At 47.3% G+C, this 23,742-nt stretch overlaps 1 protein-coding gene across 1 annotated transcript in view; it reads left to right on the forward strand.

Moving 5' to 3' along the window:
• Positions 1-12,694: 12,694 nt before the first annotated feature.
• Positions 12,695-23,742, forward strand: part of LOC134409544 (tropomodulin-2) — a 28,764-nt gene continuing 17,716 nt past the window's right edge. Inside the window, exon 1 of the mRNA XM_063142316.1 lies at positions 12,695-12,757. The gene's annotated coding sequence lies outside the window, so the exon portion shown is untranslated. The remainder of the gene's footprint in view (positions 12,758-23,742) is intronic.

Consider the following 23,742-nt stretch of genomic DNA (forward strand, 5'->3'; position numbering starts at 1 on the left):
TTTCTTGAGAGAAGGGGGGAGGGTAGCTTCTGATCCCTGCACACTAATCCCCGTTGCTCATATTTTAAAATAGGAAAATGATATCAGAGGCGAGTGGATGAAGTTGTCTGGGGCCAGAATGCTCACGGCGTGAAGCTGGGTCGCTCTTTACTTCGCTTACGCCTTCTTCTAAGCAGCCTCTGGGTGAACCTAAACCGGAGAAGGGAGGGACCGGCCGGCAAAGTTTATCAGTTTTCCACCATCCATCAGAGGCTTGAAACTGGTCCAGCTGCTTTAGAGAGAGACCAATTTCAACCTTCTCCCCAGAGAACCCTCCGGTTTAGCAGCGTTAACTCTTCACCGCCACTTGCCTTACACTGTAGGTTGCATAATAAAACATGCATTTTAGTTTGTTTTTAACTGTGCATATTTATTGTTTTATACTGCATGTTTTTATCTGTACGCTGCTCTGAGATCGTAATGATATAGGGTGTGATATAAATGTTTTAAATAAATAAAAATAATAATAATGCATGACTTAATAGTTCATTATTATTAACATCTTTATTAATGTTATTACTGATAACGGGCTCAAGTTAAAGGAAGCCAGATTCCAGCTGGACATCAGGAAAAACTTCCTGACTGTTAGAGCAGTGCGACAATGGAATCAGTTACCTAGGGAGGTTGTGGGCTCTCCCACACTAGAGGCCTTCAAGAGGCAGCTGGACAACCATCTGTCAGGGATGCTTTAGGGTGGATTCCTGCATTGAGCAGGGGGTTGGACTCGATGGCCTTTAGGCCCCTTCCAACTCTCCTATTCTATGATTCTACAATATTATTATCATTTTTATGAATGTTATAATATAATTGTCGTTAATATATTTATTGCCATCATCATCATCATCATCATCATCATCATCATCATCATCATCGCTCCTGCTGCTGTTATTGCTACACCACCACAAGTGGGACCTGAAACAAAATATTCTGTGCTCCACACATGTCTGACTCCATTTGATTTGCTCCACCGAGGCACTGAGCTGTTTGGGGTTTGCTTGGCTTTGCCCAGTTCAGTTTCCCCCCCCCCCCAAAAAAAAAGTTTTTCTCTAAATCTGCAAACCTCGGGGTTCCACTGAGCCTCCTGATACCTTCCTCTCGTTTCTCCTTGGCCCTGCTTTGGTTACACAGCCACTCAACACCTGAGCTTCCTGTGAGTATATAAGATAGCACCATCAACATGCGTGATGCTTTACAGCATACAAGACGGCAAGCGCTGAAAAGTTTCCAATTTAAAGTTTTATATAATGGCACGGCGACGGGGCTGGACGGAGGGGGGCATGCTGAACTTTATAGCACAGTGGCAGGTAGGCCATCTTAAACCACACATTCGTCTTGTTCCAACACAAGGGACTTTGCCCACGACTTGTTCCCAACCATTCACCCAACCCTCCACCTCCCACAAAAGACAGCCAGCCAATAAGGAACCCAAATAAAGCTTGTAGATGAACAACGCGACCCAGAAATGAGGTGAAGCCAATCAGATCTGGCTACATGATGGCATCACAAAGCCAAATCAGAGTGAAGGCAAGGCTTCCTGCCCTCGCTCTGAATAAGCAAACATTTTCACCCTCTTTCGCCAGACCCCACGAACTATCTAATAAAGAAAATATTAGCTTAGTTTTAAAATCAATAAAAATAACTAAACACAAACACCACAAACACACACCTATTTGAAAGGTGTGGTAATATGCAGGCGATAGCAGCCCTAGTATTTATCCCTCTTTGCCCTGAACCCGCAACAGTGCAAGAGGAGCACCTGCACGAGTGTTGCCAGAGTGGAATCTGAAACAAAAAAAGTAGACTACGGCAAGTTCAGATATCCCATCCAAAGCATGGACACCTTGGAGCTGATGCGGTTCTTCCTGTCCCCTCACCTTCACACAGTAACACTTTTCTTCCTCTCATGTGAAGCTGGTGGGTGAGAGATTCAAGACAGATCAAAGGAAGGTCTTCTTCACGCAGCGCAGAGTCCAACTATGAAATTCGCTTCCACAAGATGTGGCGATGGCCACCAGTTTGGAAGGATTCAAAAGGGGGTTAGACAAATTCCTGGAGGAGAAGGCTATCAATGGCTACTAGTCCTGACGGCTATGTGCTACTCCCAGGATCAGAGGCATGACGCCTATGTACACCATATTGTTGGGGAACATGAGAGGAAGGGTGAGTTTCCTGCTTGTGGGTTTCCTGCCATGGTGTTAACAGAATGCTGGACTAGGTGGCCCCTTGGTCTGCTCCAGCATGGTTCTTCGTGTTGATATGGCTTGGTTACATCAAGGTTAGACTCACTACTGCAGCCTTCACCATCCAGATGTGTTGGGTTCCAACTCCTAGACACTAGGAGTTGTAGTCCCACACATCTGGAGGGCCCCATCCTGGGGAAAGCTGCAATAATTTAGCATCCTCAGTCCCAAATGTGCTAGTCTTCTCTGACGAAGAGAGCCAGTGTGGTGTAGCAGCTAAGGTGTTGGACTGGGAGTCGGGAGATCCGGGTTCTAGTCCCCACTTGGCCATGGAAACCCACTGGGTGACTTTGGGCCAGTCACAGCCTCTCAGCTCAACCTACCTCACAGGGTTGTTGTTGTGAGGATAAAATGGAAAGGAGGAGAATTTTGTACGCCGCCTTGGGTTCCTTGGAGGAAAAAAGGTGGGATAGAAATGTAATAAAAAAATAAATAAGTTGATTTGAACTTCTTCTAAACTAGCTTGTGTTTATTGCCTCAGACACTAAATTTTGTGTTGCCACGCTTTTCCTATAAAATGCAACTCTGCTGTAAGTCACACCAGCCTTTCTAACAGTGTAGCCCTCTGGGGAAGCCCAGATTTGGACTCTAGGTGTGCCGGTGACCCCCATTCCAGAGGGTCAGACTGGATGACTTCGGTTCCCACTTAGCTTAGTGATTCTACCTTTTGTGGGCTGATTTTTAAACCCTCATTTGTGTATATTGGCCAGAAATCATTGCTCCCTTACCCCCGACAGCAACAACGTGTCCCTGGGGAAATTGGCCCATGATAAGTGGAGGCTCCCTGCAGCTCACAGCTGTTTTAGCTGCAAGCAGTGACGGACATGCATGACTCAGTACATCACTGGCAAAACCCTAAAGCACCCCACATCCAGCATCTTGGGAACTAAGAGAGGGGCAGAATATAGTGACAAGCATGGCCTCTGCCCATTCCCTTCCCGCAGTACAGCATCACAATTCTGATTTAAAAAAGAAGAAAACTGCTCTATTTTCCAGAACCGTCCCACTGAACTCTACACCCTGGAGGCCAAAATAAACACGCCAGCCCAGGAGATGCCCCAAGTATTATGGAAACATTTCGAGTATGTACACATTTACAGGGCAAACACAGCCCCCAAGGGAGTGGTGTCATTCAAGAGCCATTTCTGGTCCGACACATACCTTCCGAATGCTCGTATTTCCTGTTTCCACACAGCTGCACTGCACAGCACCGGAAACTCCTTTGCATTAAAGCAATGGGGCACACCTAACCCTCGATTAGTCGGGCCGTGACAGGGCCGAACGTTCTTTAATCACAGCAAGTTTTTAGAAATTACAGACCTGTGCAGCTCTGAAGTCACGTGGGACGTAAACAGTGCAATTGAAATTGCAGGAAGATTGAAAGACAAATGAGAAGGGGGTTGGACTCAATGGCCTTGTAGGCCCCTTCCAACTCTGCTATTCTATGATTCTATGAATACAAAGGGATGTCTAGATTTGGCGAACTACGTCTTCCCCACCATTCGGTTACGGTTTAAGGAACGTTCAGTCCGAAAGGATCACTTTTGACGCTCCTGAACTCCGTAGGCTAAAAACATCTCGAGGGGCAGAAATTGCCCACTCCTGACTTAAAGGGAAAATCTCAGGTTTTCAGGGCCGTAGCGATACAAACTCAATGTTACGTTACCTAGTTGTTTTGATTTAGCACAGGAACCTGCAGCCTTCCAGATGTTGTTGGATTACAACTCCCATCAGCCACAGCCAGCATGGTCAATTGTCAGGAATCTTGGGAGTTGCAGTCCAACATCATTTAGAGGCCCACAGGTCACCCAACCCTGACACTTCAGGCAACTCTGTGCTACGAGCTTAGAGTGATTGTCTGCCATTTCAAAACTCTCGCGGCAACATCCCTGCAAGGTAGTCGAGGCTAATGAGATCAGGACGGGTGCGAGGTAAGTTTCACGGCTGAGTGGGGATTTGAACGCAGGTCTCCCTGGTCCTTGCCCTCTATATCACACTGGCTCTCATATTCAAGTTCTCTGCCACCGGCAGGGGACACCCTGGGGCAGTAGGAGGCAACCTCTCAAGGTTGCTGCAAGGCCATGCACCACAAAACACTTGACATATGAAGCGTGCTGGATTATAAATCCAGTAGATCCACCTTCCCTAACCTGGTGTCCTCCAGATGCGTTACACTACAACCCCCCCAGGATGCATTAAATTCTTTTAGGGGGCAAGCCCACGCGTGTTTAGACAGAAAATAGTTTTACAACTCCTGGCCTGCTCAAGGCAGCCATGCTTTTTTCGGTCAAGACTTGCACAGGATTGCACCCTTAATGTGTGCATGCCTGATGCTCACGCTTCATCTAGCAGCCTTCGATGTAAGTCAACACCAACAGGTACCCTCTACAAGTTCAGAGGAAGCCAGGGGAGCCTTACATTAGGGGTATGCAGGAACATCAGTTCTATAGAAAGAGATCTGTAAACGTAAGTCTCCATTTACAAGGTGACTTCCCTTGCAGGACCGGGACCAACATGCAGGGCCAGGGGTCGGTTTCATTGGGCACCTGCTGAGGCACGTACCGTGCCAGGGGGTCCACAGCTCTTCCCCAGCCCCCCAAGACCTCTAGGCCTGCTCCTTCTCTTCTTTGCTGATCCTCCGTGTTCACCTCCCCTCTCCAATAGCACAAGCAATCCTGAGAGCAAAAAGACGCAGCAGCAAACTCTGCTTGCATTGCCCTTTTCCTTCGGGACAGTAGTGCAAGTTGGATCCAGGACAACCAAATAAACAGCCGTGTCAGTAAAGGCCCTACTCAAAAATAGGGACCCAGGTTCACACAACACACTAACCCCCACTCAGTGGTTGAGTGTGGTTTGTCGTTGAACCATGGGTTATCGTGTTGCCTGGGTTCTCAAGGTGGCTTGTTTGAGAAAAATAAGCCACAATGCATGGATAAAAAGCCACCTAGCTCAAAACGTGCTGTTTTCAGACAACACGATAACCCACGGTTCAATCACTATCATTGAGTGTGGGTTAGCATGTTGTGTGAACCCAGCGAGTGTGAGCATCTTTCTCAAATCTCTCCCCCCCGCCCTCCCAACTTGGGAGACGACATTGCAAACATGATCAAGGTGACAGTGCTGCATGACCAAACCTTCACATCAAATGACCAGGTGAGTGGGGAGAAATCCCAGTCAATAACTGAAATCAACTTGTCCGTGGATTAACACCCTTTCCCTTGGAACAACAAACCTTCCACATTCGAGTTTACTTCTCCTATACAGCATCACAAGAACTGCGCTCGAATACATTGCTTGGGCGGAGGTGGGGGTTAAGGACACCTTAGAAACATGGCAAGCAGCCTTATGTATAATATTGCCAGGATTCGATCATTTTTGTCTGTCTCTTCTGCCAAGACTCTTGTTCATGCATTGGTTATTTCTCGGTTGGACTACTGCAATCTTCTTCTCACTGGTCTTCCTTCTTCTCACAACAGTCCGTTGGTTTCTGTTCACCACTCTGCTGCTAAGATCATCTTCTTGGCTCGCCGCTCTGACCATGTTACTCCACTTCTGAAATCTCTTCATTGGCTTCCAATTCACTTCAGAATCCAATATAAACTTCTCCTGTTGACCTACAAAGCTTTTCACTGTCTAGCTCCTTCCTATCTTTCCTCTCTCATGTCACACTATTGCCCCGCTCGTGCTCTTCGCTCCTCTGATGCCATGTTTCTCACCTGCCCAAGGGCCTCTACTTCCCTTGCTCGGTTTCGTCCATTTTCTTCGGCTGCCCCTTACGCCTGGAATGCTCTTCCAGAACATTTACGAACTACAAGTTCAATCGCAGCTTTTAAAGCTCAGCTAAAAACTTTTCTTTTTCCTAAAGCTTTTAAAACTTGATTTTGCTCTGACTTTTATACTGCCTGTTTGGTGCATTCTCTTCCCCTCCTTATTGTTTTATTATGATTTTATTAGAATGTAAGCCTATGCGGCAGGGTCTTGCTATTTATTGTTTTACTCTGTACAGCACCATGTACATTGATGGTGCTATATAAATAAATAATAATAATAATAAATAATAACTCAGCATGGGCTGCAACTGCTTTGCCAGGTTATAGACAAGGGTCTTTCGCAGGCCTACCTGAAGATGCCAGGAACTGAATGCTACCACAAAGTTATTACAGCAGTAAGTATTCACTTTTCTCTCTCCCCCACACCCCATCAGTACAGATAAACAACATCCTTCTGTTTAGTCCAAGGACAGGCATCCTGATTCCTGCCAGATGTTTTAGACTACATCTCCCATCAGCTCCAGCCAGCTTGGCAAACAATCAGGGATTATAGGAGTCCTCCGAGGGGTCTGGAGGGCACCAGGTTGTCTCCTCCTGGTTTAGTCCAGCCGGGAGTGAAAACAAGAGAAAAAAGAAAACGAACCAGTTTGACAAAGCAGCCAGGTGTAGCAAAGAGCAGAATGTTCCAAGGCGAAGACAAACGCAAACACACACACTGACAAGGCACCAGGCATCCTACCCCGATAATACAACCATTGATCTCCGGAGCATTTTTTTAAAAACCATCTACAGACAGAAGCAAAGATCCATGCATTTATGTCAGTGCTAAAGGTCAGGAGCGCAGCAAAAAGCCCATGGCAACCCTGATCAGGAAAGGTACAATGAAGATTTTTTTAAAAAAATGGAACGCTCCAAGACCAAACAAACAAACAGTCAATACACACCAGACTGGACTCAAGAGAAGTTTTCAGAGGAGGAAGCTTCCCTGCCCCTGGTTTGGAGGGGGAGAAGGCCGGGCTTGAATGACAAGTCATAGAGGGAGGAAACCCTCCAGCGTGCAGAAGGGGTGGTAATGCATTTGTGCACTGTGACACGGGGCGGGGTTGGGCTTCCTGGGTGTGGGCTTGCAAACTTTTTCAGAGGAAGAACTGTGGGAAGGGAGGAAGAGGCGAGCAAAGGGATGAAGGAAAGCGGAGGTTTCGCCTTTCACACAAGCCCCAATCCCGCTCTTCTTCGTGCCTGGATCCTTATCGATTTCCTTCTTCTGCTCGTTTCTCCCAAGCGCTCAGCCTCCCTTGCAGCCTCCTCCAACCCGGCGCCCACCAGATGGGCGGGACTACAACCCCCTTTCATTCCCAGCGGGGATGGGAATTGCAGTCCAAACCCATCTGGATCGGGAGAAAAAGCGACCCTACATCCCGGATCTCCATCCCCGGCTGTAATTTCAAGCCCTTCCAGACCGAGTTTTGCAGTTTCCTCCTTAGCTTTTTAACTGCAAAACTCGGTCTGGAAGGGCTTGAAATTACAGCCGGGGATGGAGATCTATATATATAAATATAAAGTTTGCTGAACTCGCAGCCGAAGCGGCGGGCGCAAGATCGGCCCAGCTGCAAAGACACCCCCCCCCTATACACAGCTCGGATCCGGCCCCCACCCGCCGCAATGCTCGCTCCGCCACGCGGGCGGCTCCCCCGGTGGCCGCCGCAAACTTACGCGACCCGAAAGAGAACTTCCAGCCCCGCTGCCCAGCCTCCGGGAGTAGTACGGCTGCGGTTGCAAAGTCTCCGCCCGGCCACGGCGCCTGCGCGCCTTCTCCGGCGTAGCGGGCTGACTCGCACATGCCCCCTTGGGGTCATGGGAGTTGTAGTCCGCCATTGATGTCGGCTGTAGTCCGCGCAGCAGAAGCGTTCAGGGAAGACAAGGGAATACCCCCGATCAGATGTCTGGTCCGCTGCGCGTTGACCTGAGGTTTCCCAGGGCTGGGCCTTCCGCTGCCAAATGAAACTAGTGATGGTTGTTCTTGCGCGGAAAGGTTTTGCAGTCAGTGAGCCAAGGCACAGGAAGGAAGTTCGGTTCAAAATTTCCCTCCCCTCCCCTAGCAATTTAGGGTGCAATCCTATTCATCTAAAAAAAATTAATCCTATATATAATATCCTATTAATGACGTGGGGTGGGGGGAACGCTTGCTTGCAACACCCAGCTGGGAGTTCTAGGACTTTTTTCTGACTAAAGATGTACTGGAGTGCCCCCTCAATGAGCTGTAACTACTAGAGCTGTGCATGAACACCCCCCAACCCACTCTGGAGGCAGTTTCAGAGCTTCTGAAACAGCCCTGATTTGCCTCGGCCTGATTCGGACCCGATCCGACCTGCTTCGGATCCAGGTCCAAATGGGGATTCCGACATCTGAATGATCCGGATGTATGTTTTTCTGTGCACCCGCTGAGCAGCTGGCCCTGCTCCGCCTCAGCTGATGCGCCCAGCGAGCGCATGAGCTGCCCGAGTGCCCTGCAGCTGTCCGGCTCTTCAAGGGAGACTCATGTTTATCCATAAAACAAATACTTTATGCAATATTACAGGTAGGGCACAACTCTAATAACTACTACATACTGGCTGATTTCAAAGTACTGGTTATCGCCTTTAAAAAACATAAAAGCAGCCTTCTCCAACCTCCTGCCCTCCAGATGTTTTTGACTGTAACTCTCATCAGCCCCAGCCACCCTGGCCAATGGCCAGGAATGCTGGGAGTTGCAGTCCAAAACATCTGGGGGGCATGAACTTGGAGAAGGCTGCTTTGAACTGTCAGGGACCTAATGGAGTCCCTTCACCTGTTCTGTCCTACCCAGACACTCTGCTCACATTCGTGCCGATTAGAACGGCTAGGCCAGCGAGTACAAGAGGCAGGGCTTTCTTGGTGGTGGCTCCTCAATTTTGGAACGCCTTCCTTGCTGCTTTGCGCATTACACCTTTGGCACAAGCTTTTGTCCTTACTTCGGTGGAGCAGGGGAGGCAGAATAATAATCGTATTTGCTGTTCTGAGCCCTTTTTGACAGCCCACCGTGTCTTCCTTTGAAAACAGATTGAAATTCACTCAGAGAAAAGATTCTGCCTTCACCGAAAGATGGACAAACTCTGTCCGCAAGAAATGTTCTGCTTCTGATATGCGGACAGTCCGTTCCAGTTCTGAAGAGGAGGCAACCCTCAATGAATCTATCACATTGTTGAGGTCAAGGTTAGTCCCCCCGCCCCTCTCGTGGGCTCGGAATGGGAGAATCCAACATGAAAGACTATGTTAGAGCCCTTTGTTCTGCTACATGAAGCATCCTCTGTATGGTAAACAGGGCGGATGTGTGTGTGTGTGTGTTTCTGCAATGGATCTCTGCCTGGGTTGTAGAACGGCTGGGAGAGTTTCACTTGAAAATGATCAGGGTGAGAGGTGCCACAAAGCAAAGCTGAGTGCTCCTGGCACCCTGCCCGTGGCTTGAATGAAGAGGGACTTTTGTATGCCCAGAGTATGCCCGCCAGTGTGCAAAGGGCCTATTATAATTCAGCCAAGCTCCTCAGGAGGCTGGCCTTTTTGCAAGCTTGCAGCTGAAGGCTTGAGCAAGGCAGGCTGATTACAAAGCTCCTTCCTCGAAGGACGGGCTCTGCTTCTCAAAATCCAAAATGGAAGAGCAGAGCCATGACTTAACTCATGTTTCAACAACAACCTATGGTTCAATGCCAACAAACTCTCATCCCATACTCAGCCTTGTGTGTGGATTGCTGTGTTGTGCGAACCCAGTCACAGAATCACTGTTGTGGTTTGGCTAGCAGGAACTGGCTGTACTGAATGAGTGCATTTTGAGATCTGTGTATGGTGAGGAATCCTGATTCATACATGCCCTTGATGAGTGAATATATTCATGGGTGAAGACAGAAATGAGACATGTCTCTTACCATTTATCCTAGATGACATATTCCAATACCTTCCTCATAATTAAGCCGTTTATATTGTGTCACTATAAAAAGCCACGCTGTTTAATTAAATGAACGCATGGTTCATTATACATCAATGATAGGAGAAAATCTCTTTGGTGTTTACCAGACCGGCTTTACGTGCAGTTCTAGCTTTGAAATGGCATTGCTGCTTATAGTTGGGTTCATCCTCAAGCAGATGCATTCAAATGCCCTGGAAGGATGTTGCTCTATTGTAATTGGAATCTTTGATCACAGGAATGCCTAAAATTGCTTCTAGGAAAAGATGGGACAGGCAGGTGTTCCACTTAGAGAGGAAGCAGGGTAGCAGCCTGTCCTCTGTGTTTCAAACTATCAATGGTGCAGTAACATAGGCGTGCGCAAGGGGTGTGCCCGGGCACACCCTAATGTCTCAAACAATAAGTGCCAAATTGAGGGGGGGCACTGAGAAGGGATCCAGAGGGGGATCCACACACAGCAGGAATGGTCCTCCAGCTGCCCTATGGCTGCTCCATTGCTGCCACCCCCGGCATGCAGCATGCTTCAAAAAGGATCTCCTCATCCCCCGTCATCTGCAACGGACCTCCTGCAGTCAGGCAAGCCGAATACAGTAGGGCATCAGTGTCTACAGTGTTTAATAAACAAATGAATAAAAATAACATCCGTTATGACTGAGTATTTAATAAATGATCACCTTTTTAAAAAAAATCCCTGGGTGCACACCCTAATGAAATGTGCTGCACATGCCTATGTGCAGTAATTTTAGATTCTGGACTTAATGACCTTGTATACATACACACACACTCTTTAGATCAGGGCAGTGGAGGCTCGTGGCTCCAATTCTGGTGGGGCTGTGAATCCATTCTGGGTTTCAGGCAGAACCAGACAGAACTTTAAATGAACTCTCCAAGGTGCTGAACCCTATCCCCCAAAACATGTTCAGCACCTTCTTTAGAGTCCTGGCTGGTTCTATCTGAAATCTAGAATGGATTCAAAGGAAGGTGCTAATACAGGCTTTACTTGCTTTTTGCCTTTGGTTGGAGTACAGTGCGGGGATGAATCGAAGAATAAAAGATGGGGGCAGAACCACACACTCCTATAAGATGTGTTAAGATCCTGGTGGAATGTCCTACTCATCTCCTACCGTGTACAATCAATATAAGAAAAGTACAGACCCAAGGATCCTCCAATGCACTTGCCAGCTGGCCACTGGCAAGTACTTTTTTTTCTTTCTTTTTTGCTCTGGTGAGAGAACATAAGAACATAAGAAGAGTCCTGCTGGAACAGCCCAAGGGTTTATCATCTCGTCCAGGATTCTGTTCAACCAGCTGCAGATGAGAAACCCACAAGTGGGACATGAGTGTAACACCACCCTCCTCCTGCCCATGTTCCTCAGCAACTCGTGTACCTAGGCATAATGCCTCTGATACTGGAGGTAGCGCATAGCCATAGGACTAGCAGCCATTGACTCACAGGATCTAAGCCTAGGTTGCAAACATACAGCAAGGAATCGGATGAACATTCTGTTTTTATCTCATAGCATCGGGAAAACCTAGGAGCTAGTAGCGAAGTTCATGTTAACTGCAACTTTGCAACGTGATGGGCTTAGCTGTAGTCCTCCGCCCCCTGCAGTTTCAACCCCAGAATCTGTTTTTCATGCCAGAATCCAGGTTTGCAATGTGTCTGAGCATGTGTGCATGATGCCTTTTCTCTAACAAATTGAGTCTTGTGGCACCTTAATGTGTTGAGAGGTATGCATACACATGGGTGGGGGAAGAGAGGGAGAAAGGGAGAAAAGGAGAGGAAGAGAGAGAGAGAGAGAGGGAGAGAGAGAGAGAGAGAGAGAAGTCAGCAATGAGGTCAGAGGAAAGGCAATGCAAGAAATACAGGTTCTGATGGTTCCATTAAAACTTAAATGTATATCAGGTAATTACAGTGACCATTAATTAGTTTCCTCTAACCATTAACTGCAGCTGCACATCTTGGATTCAGAAAGCTAGAAATTATGATGTCTAAGATTTAATTTTTTGAAAAAGGTATGACCTGTTGGCAGGTGCTCAAGTTAACCAGCAAAGGTACAGTGGGTTGGTTGGATCCGGCTTAGTCATACTTAGAATAGGCCCACTGAAATCAATAGGACTTCTGTTGGCCATGTTTAGCATAAAGCTCCATTGCTCTGAATGGGTCTACTCTAGGTATGACTGGGTCCAACTCAGTGACGTTTTAGGCTGTGCTGTCAGGCAGCGGCCCTTAGCGGTGTCGCAAGTGCGTCACCATTTTCACTTGCGAAATAGGGTTGGGTGCTTCAGGCAGGAATTCAACAGGTGCAACAGAGAGAGAGAGAGCAATGGGGGAACTTCCGCAGCTCCAAGTTCTGCGGAGGTTGAAGGCGCAGCAGGAGCCCTGCCAGGGAAACGATGGAGTGGTGATCCGTCTCGGCAGAGAGGATGCTGAAAAGAAAGAGAACGGATCCAGCAGCAGCCGAGTTCTCTGAGCATCTCTCTCTGTTGCAGCAGCCTGGGACTACGAGTCCCATAGTGCTCAGCACTAAGGATTGAGGCTGCGCAACCGTCTGGCTTGGAGAGAGAGACAGGGAGAAAGGGAGCGCGCCTTGCCTGTTGACAGTCCTCTGGGCTTTTGGGGCGGGGGGAGGAGGAAGGGAGGGCTGTATCAGGCACAGCAGGAGCCGGCAGGCGGGCAGAGGGACGGCCGAACTCGCGCCTGCACCCTCCTCCGGCCGCAGACAAGGCAGGTAAGCCTGCGATCTCCGCCCCAACACCCACAGCTCCAGGATGCCTGCATATGGACTTGCTGCCTCCCCCAGCTGAAGGATGGAGGCTCGGCAGAAAGCATCCCCGGGCCCGCCTTTTTGCAGGGAGAGAGCTAGGCGGGCGGGCGGGAGCGCGGGCCATGGTGTGGTCCATTCCGCCGCCCCTTCCCATCTCCCAGCGCCTGGAGCAGTGGGGGCTGGGGGCTCCGATTCCGGTGGGGCTGTGAAGCCATCCCGGGTTTCAGGCGGAACCAGCCAGGACTCGAAAGGAGCGCTCCTATAGGTTCAGCACCATGGAGAGCTCCCTTTGGACTCCTGGCTGGTTCCGCCTGAAACCCAGGGTGGATTCACAGCCCCACCGGAATCGGAGCCCCCAGCCTCCCCTGGCCTGGCTCTGCCGAGATGAACAGCATCCCCTTTTTCGCCCTCTCTCTGCCCGGGCGCGTCAGTCATCCATGCCTGCTGGGGGGGCTGAAGACCGAAGAGCGCCCCGGGGCGGTTGTCTGCGGGAAAAGCCCAGACGGGGACCCCTCAAGCCACGGCGCGCCCCAGCAATCCCAGGCGCGTCTGCTCAGAAGGGAGTCCCGTTGGCTTCGATGGCGCTTACGCCCCGGGCAACGGGGTACAGGCCCGCAGCCTTACTGGTGCTGGCGCGGCTGCTGCCGCTGCTACCAGGAGGTGGGAGGGGTGGGGTGGGGGTCCTAGCCCTGGCTCCCTGCGGGGAGGGCGGGGGGTGGGTGGGTTCCCGGATCTTTGCAAGGTGGAACTCATCCAGGGCGTGCAAAAGAGGTGGTGGCATAGGCAAGAATATTTATTTATTCTGCTCTCCCCCATCACACACCAAGTGGTCTGCCCCAGTGCAGAAGTGCTTTAAATAATAATAATAATAATAATAATAATAATAATAATAATAATAATAATAGAGAAATATTGTTCTTCTTATTAGTATCACTGACCATTTTAGGAAATTTATTCCCCCCACCCCATCACACAGTAAGTGGTTTGACTCAGTGCAGAGGAATAATAATAATAATAATAATAATAATAATAATAATAATAATAATAATAATAGAGATCATTATTCTTTTTGGTATCACTGATCATTTTTAGAATTGGGGCCTCTCCAGCTCTGTTTTTAGCTGCTAAATTTAGCAGATGCGTCTGACACTAGGATTGTGCAGCCCTGTGCATCTCTACTCAGAAGTAAGCCCTGTCGTTTCCAAGGGGGCTTTACACCCAGGGAAGCAAGGATAGGCTGGCACAGCCTCCGGCGCCCTCGGATTCTTCTCGTGGGTTTGGAGGCAGGACACAAACACTGGGCAAGTTCATGTGGGTTTACTCAGAAGTCAGTCCCATTGAGCTTACTCAGTAGAAAGTGCATTTGGGATTGTACCCTAAGAGGGCTGGAGGCCTTTTCGAATGATCCCTACCTTCTCTCAATGTAATGAATGAGGAGAAAAGGACTTGGGTGTGATATATAATTATTGATATGGACAGGGCGTTTAAAAAAATCAAAATAAAATATTGGTTGGAGCGCTCGCCTCCTGTCTCTCTTCTTTTGGTATTTTTTTTCCAATCAGAGAAATTCATTAAAATGATTGCTTAGAAACAAACAAACAAACACACCCTTAATGGGACCCAGTTGTCAAGAAAAATCTGCTTCCCCCCCCACACACATTGTGTTCTCTGCAGCATCTCCAGTAGATGACCCTCACGTAATCCAGCTGTGGTTGTGTAATCGGCAGAGGCTGAGAGAAAAGAAAGTGCACCGTGCCAGAGACGTATGCCAAAAGAAGCATGCCTGGAGGAGCGTAATAAGCTTTGCTTTTCTTCTTTTCATTTTTTAAAACAACCTTACCCAAAGCCTGACAACCACCCGGGGTCACACTGCCACCCCGGTAGAAAGCTTTCAGAATTACCAGCCAAATGTACCAAGAAGCAAAACTCCTCTGTCTGTCTGTCTTTGACCCCCCCCCCACTCCTTAACTTCAGATCTGGCAAGCCATTTGATCCTCCTGAGCATGGAACTCCTGTCCCTGCTGAGCCTCATCTAAAGGGGGGGGGGGGAAACATTCCTAGGATAAAGGATGCTCGGATCAGAAGATCCGCGCAGTGCCAGGCAGCGTAGGACAGTCTTTGTTCTAGACGTCTTGAAGCGCTGGTCGCATCCTGCACGTCGAAACTGGGCACATGTCTCACATGGAGACGGCCCCAGCTTCTATCCCTCATATTTGTTTAAAGCAGGGAAATGGTACCCCTCCACATGTTACTGGACTGCCACCAGTAACATCTGGTGTTGTCAGGACTGATTTCTTGTAACCTTGAACCAGAGCCAGCTTGGGGCTACTGTGCATAGAAATCCTTCAGCTGGGACTGCTGCCCTGGAACAAACCTGTCCCCAAGAGCAGGGACTCAGCCTAGCTGCAACTGTTCCTGACCTTGAACCCGGGTCCGCTCGGGCTCCTGAGTATGGAGTTCTTGCTGTTGTCTGTCTCTATTTTGTTTTGGTTTTGTATGGGGCTCTCGCCGCGACTCCTCTTGAATTGTGAAGCATCACCTGTTCTTGAATCTTATAGCGTGATCCTCTGAGTGCTTTGGATTGCTCATGTAGTCCTGGGAGTTAAGTCTCTGACTATGACTGCGTGTTTGCTTCTGGAATGCTCCTTAATGTAAGCCTTGGGCCTTTAGCTCCCAAGTTCACCAAGTGGTAACTTCTAAGATTAAGTACAATGACTTATGAACAGAGATCTGGGTCACCTGATTTGCCTTGAACGAAGCAAGTCACCGAATCTTTGTTTTTGGTCATTTGGTCCTACAGTGAGGAAGCTTGGCAGACCTGGACAGGTGTAGTGGATCCATAGCTTACAGGGCTGAAGCAGCAGGCTTGATGTTGTTCATCTGCCACTCCCCTTGGACTTCCTTGTCCCCTCTGAGCCAGTGGGGGCAGTGAATCCATTCCAGCCAGAACTACTTCACACCTTGGATAGCTCTTTTCAGAGTTCTGGTTCCAACTGAAACCTCTAGCAGATTCGCCACTTCACTGACATCGGAGCCACCAGCCTCCACTACCCTGAGCTTAGCTGTAATCCTCAAAGGCGCTCGGTTGGGCATTGTGGGGGAGAAGACTTCTAACCCTACATTCTGTGATACTGGACTCAAGGAACTGGGAGATTATGGGAATGAGCACTGCCGTTATCTCTCGCTATGTATTTTTCGTGTGCAGAATATCCCTGTTTTCTGAAGTCAGTCTGGGTTCCCATGGAACGTTATCTCTGAATGAAAAAAAAAAAGAAAGAACATCAAATAGCATTGTGGGAAACTCCTCCTGCAGGAGCCCAAGGAAGAAATTACAAGATGGTGACCTTGGTTAACCACGGCTTGAATTGCTCATTGAAACAAGGATTCTTTCTGAATGGAAACAGTTACTCTAAGGATTATTTGTGGGCACGACACTGCTAATAACAATGATGATGATAATGATGCCTCGGCCTATCTCCAAGTTCCATGTTCAGTTAATTTCTCTTGCAGGAGCATTTAAACCTTTTTGCGTTGAAATTACTTATTTCTTTGTTGTGGGTCTTTAAAAAAAAATAAAAAATCCTACCCTTTGTCCAAAAAGAACAGGGCAACATATATGGTGTCTTTTCCTGCCCACGTTTTATCCTTACAACAACCCTGTGAGGTAGGTTAAGCTGAGAGAGAATAACTGGTCCAAGGGCCTCCAGTGAACTTCATGGCTGAGTTGGGATTAGAACTTGGGTCTCCCAGTCTTAATCAATGCTAGTTACTACACCACTCTATCTCCCTTCAAAGAATACCTTGACAGAGATGTTGTAGCTGCTTCATACTGTCATACGTGTCCTGCTCTTCAAGAGGATAAAGCCTCTGATATAGACCCCCAGACCCAGAAGATAATGTGAATATGGAAGCATCCATCAGGGATGTGTGAGGTCACCAAAATTCTTTGAATTCCATCTTGACCTCTCAGTGACGGCTAGCCATGTTGGCTACATGGAACCTCCAGGCTTAAAGGCTGAATGATGGTTGCTGAGGATGTTGTGGCAGTGGTGGTTAAAGATGAAGGCCACTTTCTCCTACACGAGCATGCCTGAGTGTTATCCTGATCCTTAGATGCTCTTCCAGTAGAGCTCTTCACACCGTTCAAAATCAAACTATGGAATTAGCTACCACAAGACATAGCGATGGCCACCAGTTTGGATGGCTTTAAAAGGGGGTCAGAGAACTCCCAGGAGAAGGCTATTAATGGCTACTAGTCCTGGTGGCTAGTACTCTAGTATCAGAGGCAGTAGGCCTATGTACACCAGTTGCTGGGAAATATTGGTGAGAGGGTGCTGTATCTGCTTGTGGGCTTCCCATGGGCAGCTGTTTGGTCCTGGTGTAAACAGAATGATGGACTAGATGGACCCTTGGTCTGATCCAGCAGGGCTCTTCTCACAGATATCAGCTATGTTATGCATGTGATCCTCTCTTTCTTATGAGATGTGATGATCATCGTTGTTATACTTAAAATAAACCAAGTGCTCTGCTGAATTTCTTTTCTTTTAAAAAAAATCACCCCAGAAGAATTTGCCTGAAGGCATACCGGTGAAGTATTGACAGAACATGAGACGTTCAGGAGTACTTGGAATGTGCAAAGCGAACCTATGATTTATATTTCAAAGCTCTCTGAGCAGTTTACAAAATATTAAAACCTCAAAATACATTATAAACATATTATTAAAAAATCTATTACATACAAAATAATTAAAAAAGTGTTTGAAACAGTTTTTTGTTGTGAAAACATGCACAGAGATAAAAGTGTGTGTTTGTGTGTGTTTGTGTAGGGTTTGCATGGAATCAAGATGGGTGGGAAAATGATATTCCACCTTTCAGAGGTATTTTTTTAGATATGGCCAGCTGTATAAATCTATTAAGGGAGCAATCCTATGTCCCCTAGGACAATGTCTGGGATTGCTTGGTTTCCTGGTTCTGAGCTTTGAGAACTGTGCCAGCTACTTCTCTGTCCTCGCAATACAGAGTACGGACACGGAGAAAAGGCGGCAGGTGGGGGGAGACCGGGATGGCAGCCATGTGAGAAATCATATGGCCACCCCAGCCTCCTTTCCTCCCCCCACCCCCCGAAGCCTTTGCTAGATGGGCATGGATACCTGTCTAGCTTAAATGTAAGGTGACCATATGAAAAGGAGGACAGGGCTCCTGTATCTTTAACAGCTGTATTGAAAAGCAAATTTCAGCAGGTGTCATTTGTATATATGGGGAACCTGGGGAAATTTCTTCTTCATCATCACAACAGTTAAAGCTGCAGGTGCCCTGCCCTCTTTTAAGTCTGGTCACAGTATAGCTGCAGTATAGCTTCTGCAGCTTTAACTGTTTTGATGAAGAGGGAATTTCACCAGGTGCGACATGCATACAAATGACACCTGCTGAAATTCCCTTTTTTATGCAACTGTTAAAGATACAGGAGCCCGGTCCTCCTTTCCATAGGGTCACCCTATTAAATGCAGAGCAGGAGACCCTGTATAGGATATCCATAAGCCTCCAAGATCAGAGGCCTAAGAGTACCCAGGGCGTATCCCATAAGATTGCGCCCTTAATATACCAATCAATACATTTTAAAGGTGGAAAGAAGAGGGGCGGCACGCAGCAAGGGAAAGAGAATGCAAAATGGAAGGAGAAGCAAATGAGAGCCAAGAGGAACCATGGAGGTGAGGCCAGGTGATGCCAGCAAGGGACAACATTGTACTGACCTCTTTGAAGTGCTTTGCTGAAGGGGAGCATCGAAGAGGAGCATCAAAGGGATGAGGAAACCCCCCAGGTGGAATGATGGCTGTTAAAAGGACAGGGGGAGCCTCAACCCTCTCGTCTCCTCGAGATAAAGATCTTGCCCTTGTCAATCTCTGCAGCATGAGTGACAGCCTCGGGTGAAACGGCTCACCTGGTCTCTGATTCCCCTCGGCACATGGAGGTTCTGCCGCTCATGTGGGTTTTCTTGTCAACCGGGGACCAGCGCAGGTGACACAGCCTGGATAGATGGCTTCCAGGTGCCAGCAGCCCATTCCTGGGAGTGCCCCAGGAGAAAAATCTACCAAGGGCGATGTTGGACCACTCTCTCTGTTTCTCTCAGCCATGTTTCCACCAAGCAAACACCGGTGAGAGAGCCAGTGTGGTGTAGGTAGTTAGAGTGTTGGACTGGGACTTGGGAGATCTGGCTTCTAGTCCCCATTGGGCCATGGAAGCTCACTGGGTGACTGGGCTGGTCGCAGACGCTCAGCCCAACCTACCTCGTAGGGTAGTTGTTGTGAGGATAAAATGGAGAGGAGGATTACGTAAGCCACCTTGGGTTCCTTAAGAAGGAAAAAAAGCAGAATATATACTGTATATCTCCTGCTTTTTTGTATATAATACAATTACCTTCTATTTCAATTGGGCTTGGGTGGGGGTGAGATTAATGACACAAGGTCTGCTCACATTGTTGGCAGGAGTTCTCTTTGTTGTTTATTCGTTCAGTTGCTTCCGACTCTTCGTGACTTCATGGACCAGCCCACGCCAGAGCTTTCTGTCGGCTGTCGCCACCCCTAGCTCCCCCAAGGTCAAGTCTGTCACCTCCAGAATATCATCCATCCATCTTGCCCTTGGTCGGCCCCTCTTCCTTTTGCCTTCCATTTTCCCTAGCATCAGCCTCTTCTTTAGAACATTAAGAGTTCTCCAAAGGCTCTTAATGTACCGTTCTATTGGGAAGTTTCCCATTTGTCAAAGTGGGAGTGTGTGGGTTCTTTCTTCCTTTTTCCTTTCTTCCCTAAACACTAAAACTCTTTCATCTTCTCTGGATCAAAGGAAGTGTGGGGTTTGATGTGCATAAATAGCTGCACAGTCACATGGACACCTTTGCAAAGGGAACAGCAAAGCGTTGATCAACTGGGCACATTAGAAAAGGACCAGAACCGGTCACATAGATGTCTTTTGAATTGGACTTGAACTAAATTGGGCGCCACGCCACTATTTTAATTTTCAGTCATGAAGGATGACATTAGAATTCAGTTTCATTTCCCGCAAGGCCCCAGAGTGATGCTATGCCAGGGGCATTGTGGGACATTTTAAATGGTGGCTTCAAGATCCGGCCATCTTGCATATGTTGGAGCACTGGGGGGAAATGTTTAAAGGTAATGGAGGGAAGGGTGGGGGGGGAATGTGAGCTTGGCTACGGTGCTGGGGCAAATTCTGGATCTGTATGATTTGGGGACCACTGTGATGACATCACAACACAATGTAGCCTGTTAGAATTCAGTTTCATGATGACATCGTAAAACTAAATCAGCATTAGGGGAATGCTTCGCCCCCTCTAGGAACGTAAGACCATTCCTGCTCCATTTCTCAGGCTAGTAAATTATTGCCAAAATACGTTGGGTTCTAGATGGTTTCTTATGCACATAAGCTGCCCACCCTTGTGGATTTGGATGTCATGACAAGCTAATCAATTGAAGCTAATTAGGTAAATTGAGCAGCACATGACCAGCATGCGCATGGGTGTGTGTGTGTGTGTGTTAACTAGTCACCAGGGCTTATTAATGCCCCCTTAGGTCATGCAAACCAGGTCTGCATGTCTGTCCTTCTGAATTTCTCATGAAACTTTGGGAGGATTCTGATTTGTTCTGCTTTGGTGGAGCCCTGACGTCTCCTGAAACTTTCCGAATCCGCCTAATTCGGTACCAGATTTGGGATTCGGCTGAATCCAATGCATGGCCTTAGTTTGTAGCAATGTGTATTGAAACGTATGTAGAGAGGAAGTGTCCGGTTGCCACTTTTTAGACTTCATTGTTCGTGTAAGACGAGACTGAGCCAGTAGAGGTTGGTGGCTCTGATGTCAGTGGGGTAAAGCTCCTTTAGAGTTCGGACTGAAACCCAGCGCAGATTCACTGCCGCATTGACACCAGGGACACCAGCCTTCACTGGAATGACTTTTTCAGTGGATCTGTCAGTCAAAGTTCTCCCTTCAAAGGAGAAACCAGTTTTCTGAACTGAAGTCCAAATTAGCCAGTGGAAATTTCAAGATATAATTCATCATAGAGCTACAAATCAGGAACCCTCCTCCTCCTCCTCTTGACATGAACAAACAATCCTGCTGTCATACTCTTAGGATTTAGGAGTTATTAATCAAATACCTTACTAGTTAGTCTGATTGCAGATGGTAATAAATCAGTCCAATGGGACACCGGTGCTCTACTAACTTGAACCTACAGGTTCAAAAAATGTCCTGTGTCAGCAAATACTTACTTAATGTTTTTGTTGGAGCGGAGAGAGGAACCTTGGAAAATTCTGTGCAACCCCCATTCATTCCAATGGTGTGTGTGTGGAGGAAAACGTCCTGTTGCAATGTGTACTTTTGCATTTTGCTCAGTCTGCATAGCCTGGCCTTCCTCAGCCTAGTGCCTCCAGGTGTTTTAGACTACAACTCCCATCAGCCCCAGCAAGCAGGGCCAATAGTTGGGGATTGTGGGATTTCTAGTGTAAAACATCTCTAGGGCACCAAGTTGGAGAAGGTTAACATAGATGGGAATAATCACGTGCAGCTGATGGGATTTACGCTGGAGGACTTCTTGCCGCACTGTGTGCCCTTCGTGTTTTATGAGAGCAGTATTGAATATCTGGATAATTTCAAAAGGTTGCTTGGAACTGATGTAGGGAAATGTGCAACCTCAGATACTCATGCTCAAATTCTATAAAACATACACTCATGCTTGATAGAGTTATGACCTTAATCTATGTAACCCCAATAATCTGTTTGTTTATTACATTAATATTCCACGTTTTTCCTCTTGCATGGAACCCAAGGTGGCTTACATGGACCTCTTCCTCCTCTCCATTTTATCCTTACAACAACCCTGTGAGGTAGGTTAGGCTGAGAGTCAATGATTGGCCCAAAATCACCCAGTGAGATCCATGACTGAGTGGGGTTCCAGTACACCGCTACATCACACTGGCCCTCTCATGGGAAGCATATGTATGTTGCTTTAGTAAGTGGCCATGAAATTCAGATGTTTATCATGGCCTCCCTCCCTCCATGGGAACGTCCCCCCTTAAAAAGAAAATAGTTGCAGCCAGGCCAAAGAAAGAGATACAGTCAGGTGGGAAGGCCATTGCTGGAGGTAGTTCAGGGAGGGGAGCAGTTTTGTTCTCAGTTGCTTTGGATGGCAGGATCAGAAACAATGGGTGGAAATAGTGCGCAAGCAGATTTTGGCTAAACATTAGGCGAAACCTCCTGAGAGTAAGAGCTATTTGACAGTGGAGCAGGGTGTCTCAGGTAGTGCTGGGCTCTCCTTCACTAGAAGTATTTAAACGGAGTCTGGATGGGATGTTGCAGCTACATCCTGCACTATAGATCTTGCATTGGGTTGGACTAGATGACCTCCAAGGACCCCTCCATTGTCCTATGAAATGGCAGCTGGCCCCAGCTGAGCTGATGGACACAGCCTTGTCCCTTTTTCTTTCCCTCAGATATACTTAGGTGGTATGTCCATGGATGGAGGCAGTTCTGGCAAATACCAGAATACCTCCTTGTATTATATGGGTGCCATGCTGCAGGTGTAGATGACAGGCAACTGGAGTTATATGCAAAGTCCAGTCTATATCATATAAGGAAGCGATGATTAATTTGTGTGGGTTAATTTGATTCTTTTATAGGAGCAAGTGCAAACAGTTCCTTAATCATAAATGTGCGTCGGATCCACTTTTGCTGAGCAGTTGTAAATTCTCGTGGCGTGGCTTGGCTTTATCTGCTTTGTTCTAATGAGCCCCAATTATCCGAGCAAGTTGGTTGGAACTTGAAAAAAGAGAGTGGGAAGGAGGGAGGGAGAACAGTAGAGGATTTGGCCAATGAACTCTTTGAGAACATCACATTGCAGACAAGATAAGTCTCTCCGACAGGGCATGGCGTGGTTTATGTGCACAAGGCGAAGGGTGGAGAATCCACTTAGCAAGGCAAGCATGCTAATCATATGATTAAATGTCAATTTCCCAAGAGCCCAAGAAGTAAACATTTCTTTCACCAGCTGAGCAATGCAGAAATGTTCCCCTTCCCCACCCTTCTGTTAAAAAAAAAAAGAGGGATTATGCTGTAACACCATTACAGAGAATGGACCATGAATGAGTGAAATTTGAGATAAGAGGACAGTCTCAGCCACAGCTTCTTATCTATGGTGCCTACTCCTGATTTACTCCCAGGTTATATGCTTGGGACATCCCATGTGCAAGAGAAAAGGCCCTGGCCCTGTTCAGAAGACACCTTAAACCGCAGCTTTAACCGCGGTGAATAAGGCAAAAAGCCTTATTCGCCATGGTTCAAGCCATGGTTCCAGGTGTCTTCTCAACGGGGCCAGTGTGTCTTTTCATTGAGACCAGGGGTGGTGAACTAACTTTCTTTCTTTCTTTCTTTCTTTCTTTCTTTCTTTCTTTCTTTCTTTCTCTCTCTCTCTCTCCTTCCTTCCTTCCTTCCTTCCTTCCCATGGTTTCTTATGGTCATACTGGAAGATGAGACGAGAAGATAGTGGGCGTGTGCAGGAGCCTGAAGCTCATTCATACGGCATTTTGTCCAAACTAGTCAACAATATCTTTGAGTTAAGCTTGCGTTGACTTTTCTAGAGATATTATTAAAGTGCAATGAAAACTTGCAAATCTTATAATACCATGCTAAAAAGCATTAATCTCCTCAGTGGTTTTTTTTTGTTTTTGTTTTTAGCTCTGTGAATGTCTGCTGGCAGTTTGATTATATTTGTTCAAGAGTATATTGAAGTTTAGATATTTTCTGGAATATTCTGTCTAGTTGTTCATGGTTTGCACATATTTGTGGCGCTTTTTCTTTAAAATGAAAAAATATATATCATCTTTTAATGTTCAAAGGGGCAGAGAGCGTTAGCTATAATGTGGATCAAGTCAGCTTTTGTCAAACTAAT

The sequence above is a fragment of the Elgaria multicarinata genome, chromosome 16 (assembly GCF_023053635.1).
Source record: "Elgaria multicarinata webbii isolate HBS135686 ecotype San Diego chromosome 16, rElgMul1.1.pri, whole genome shotgun sequence".
Classification (NCBI taxonomy): Eukaryota; Metazoa; Chordata; class Lepidosauria; order Squamata; family Anguidae; genus Elgaria; species Elgaria multicarinata.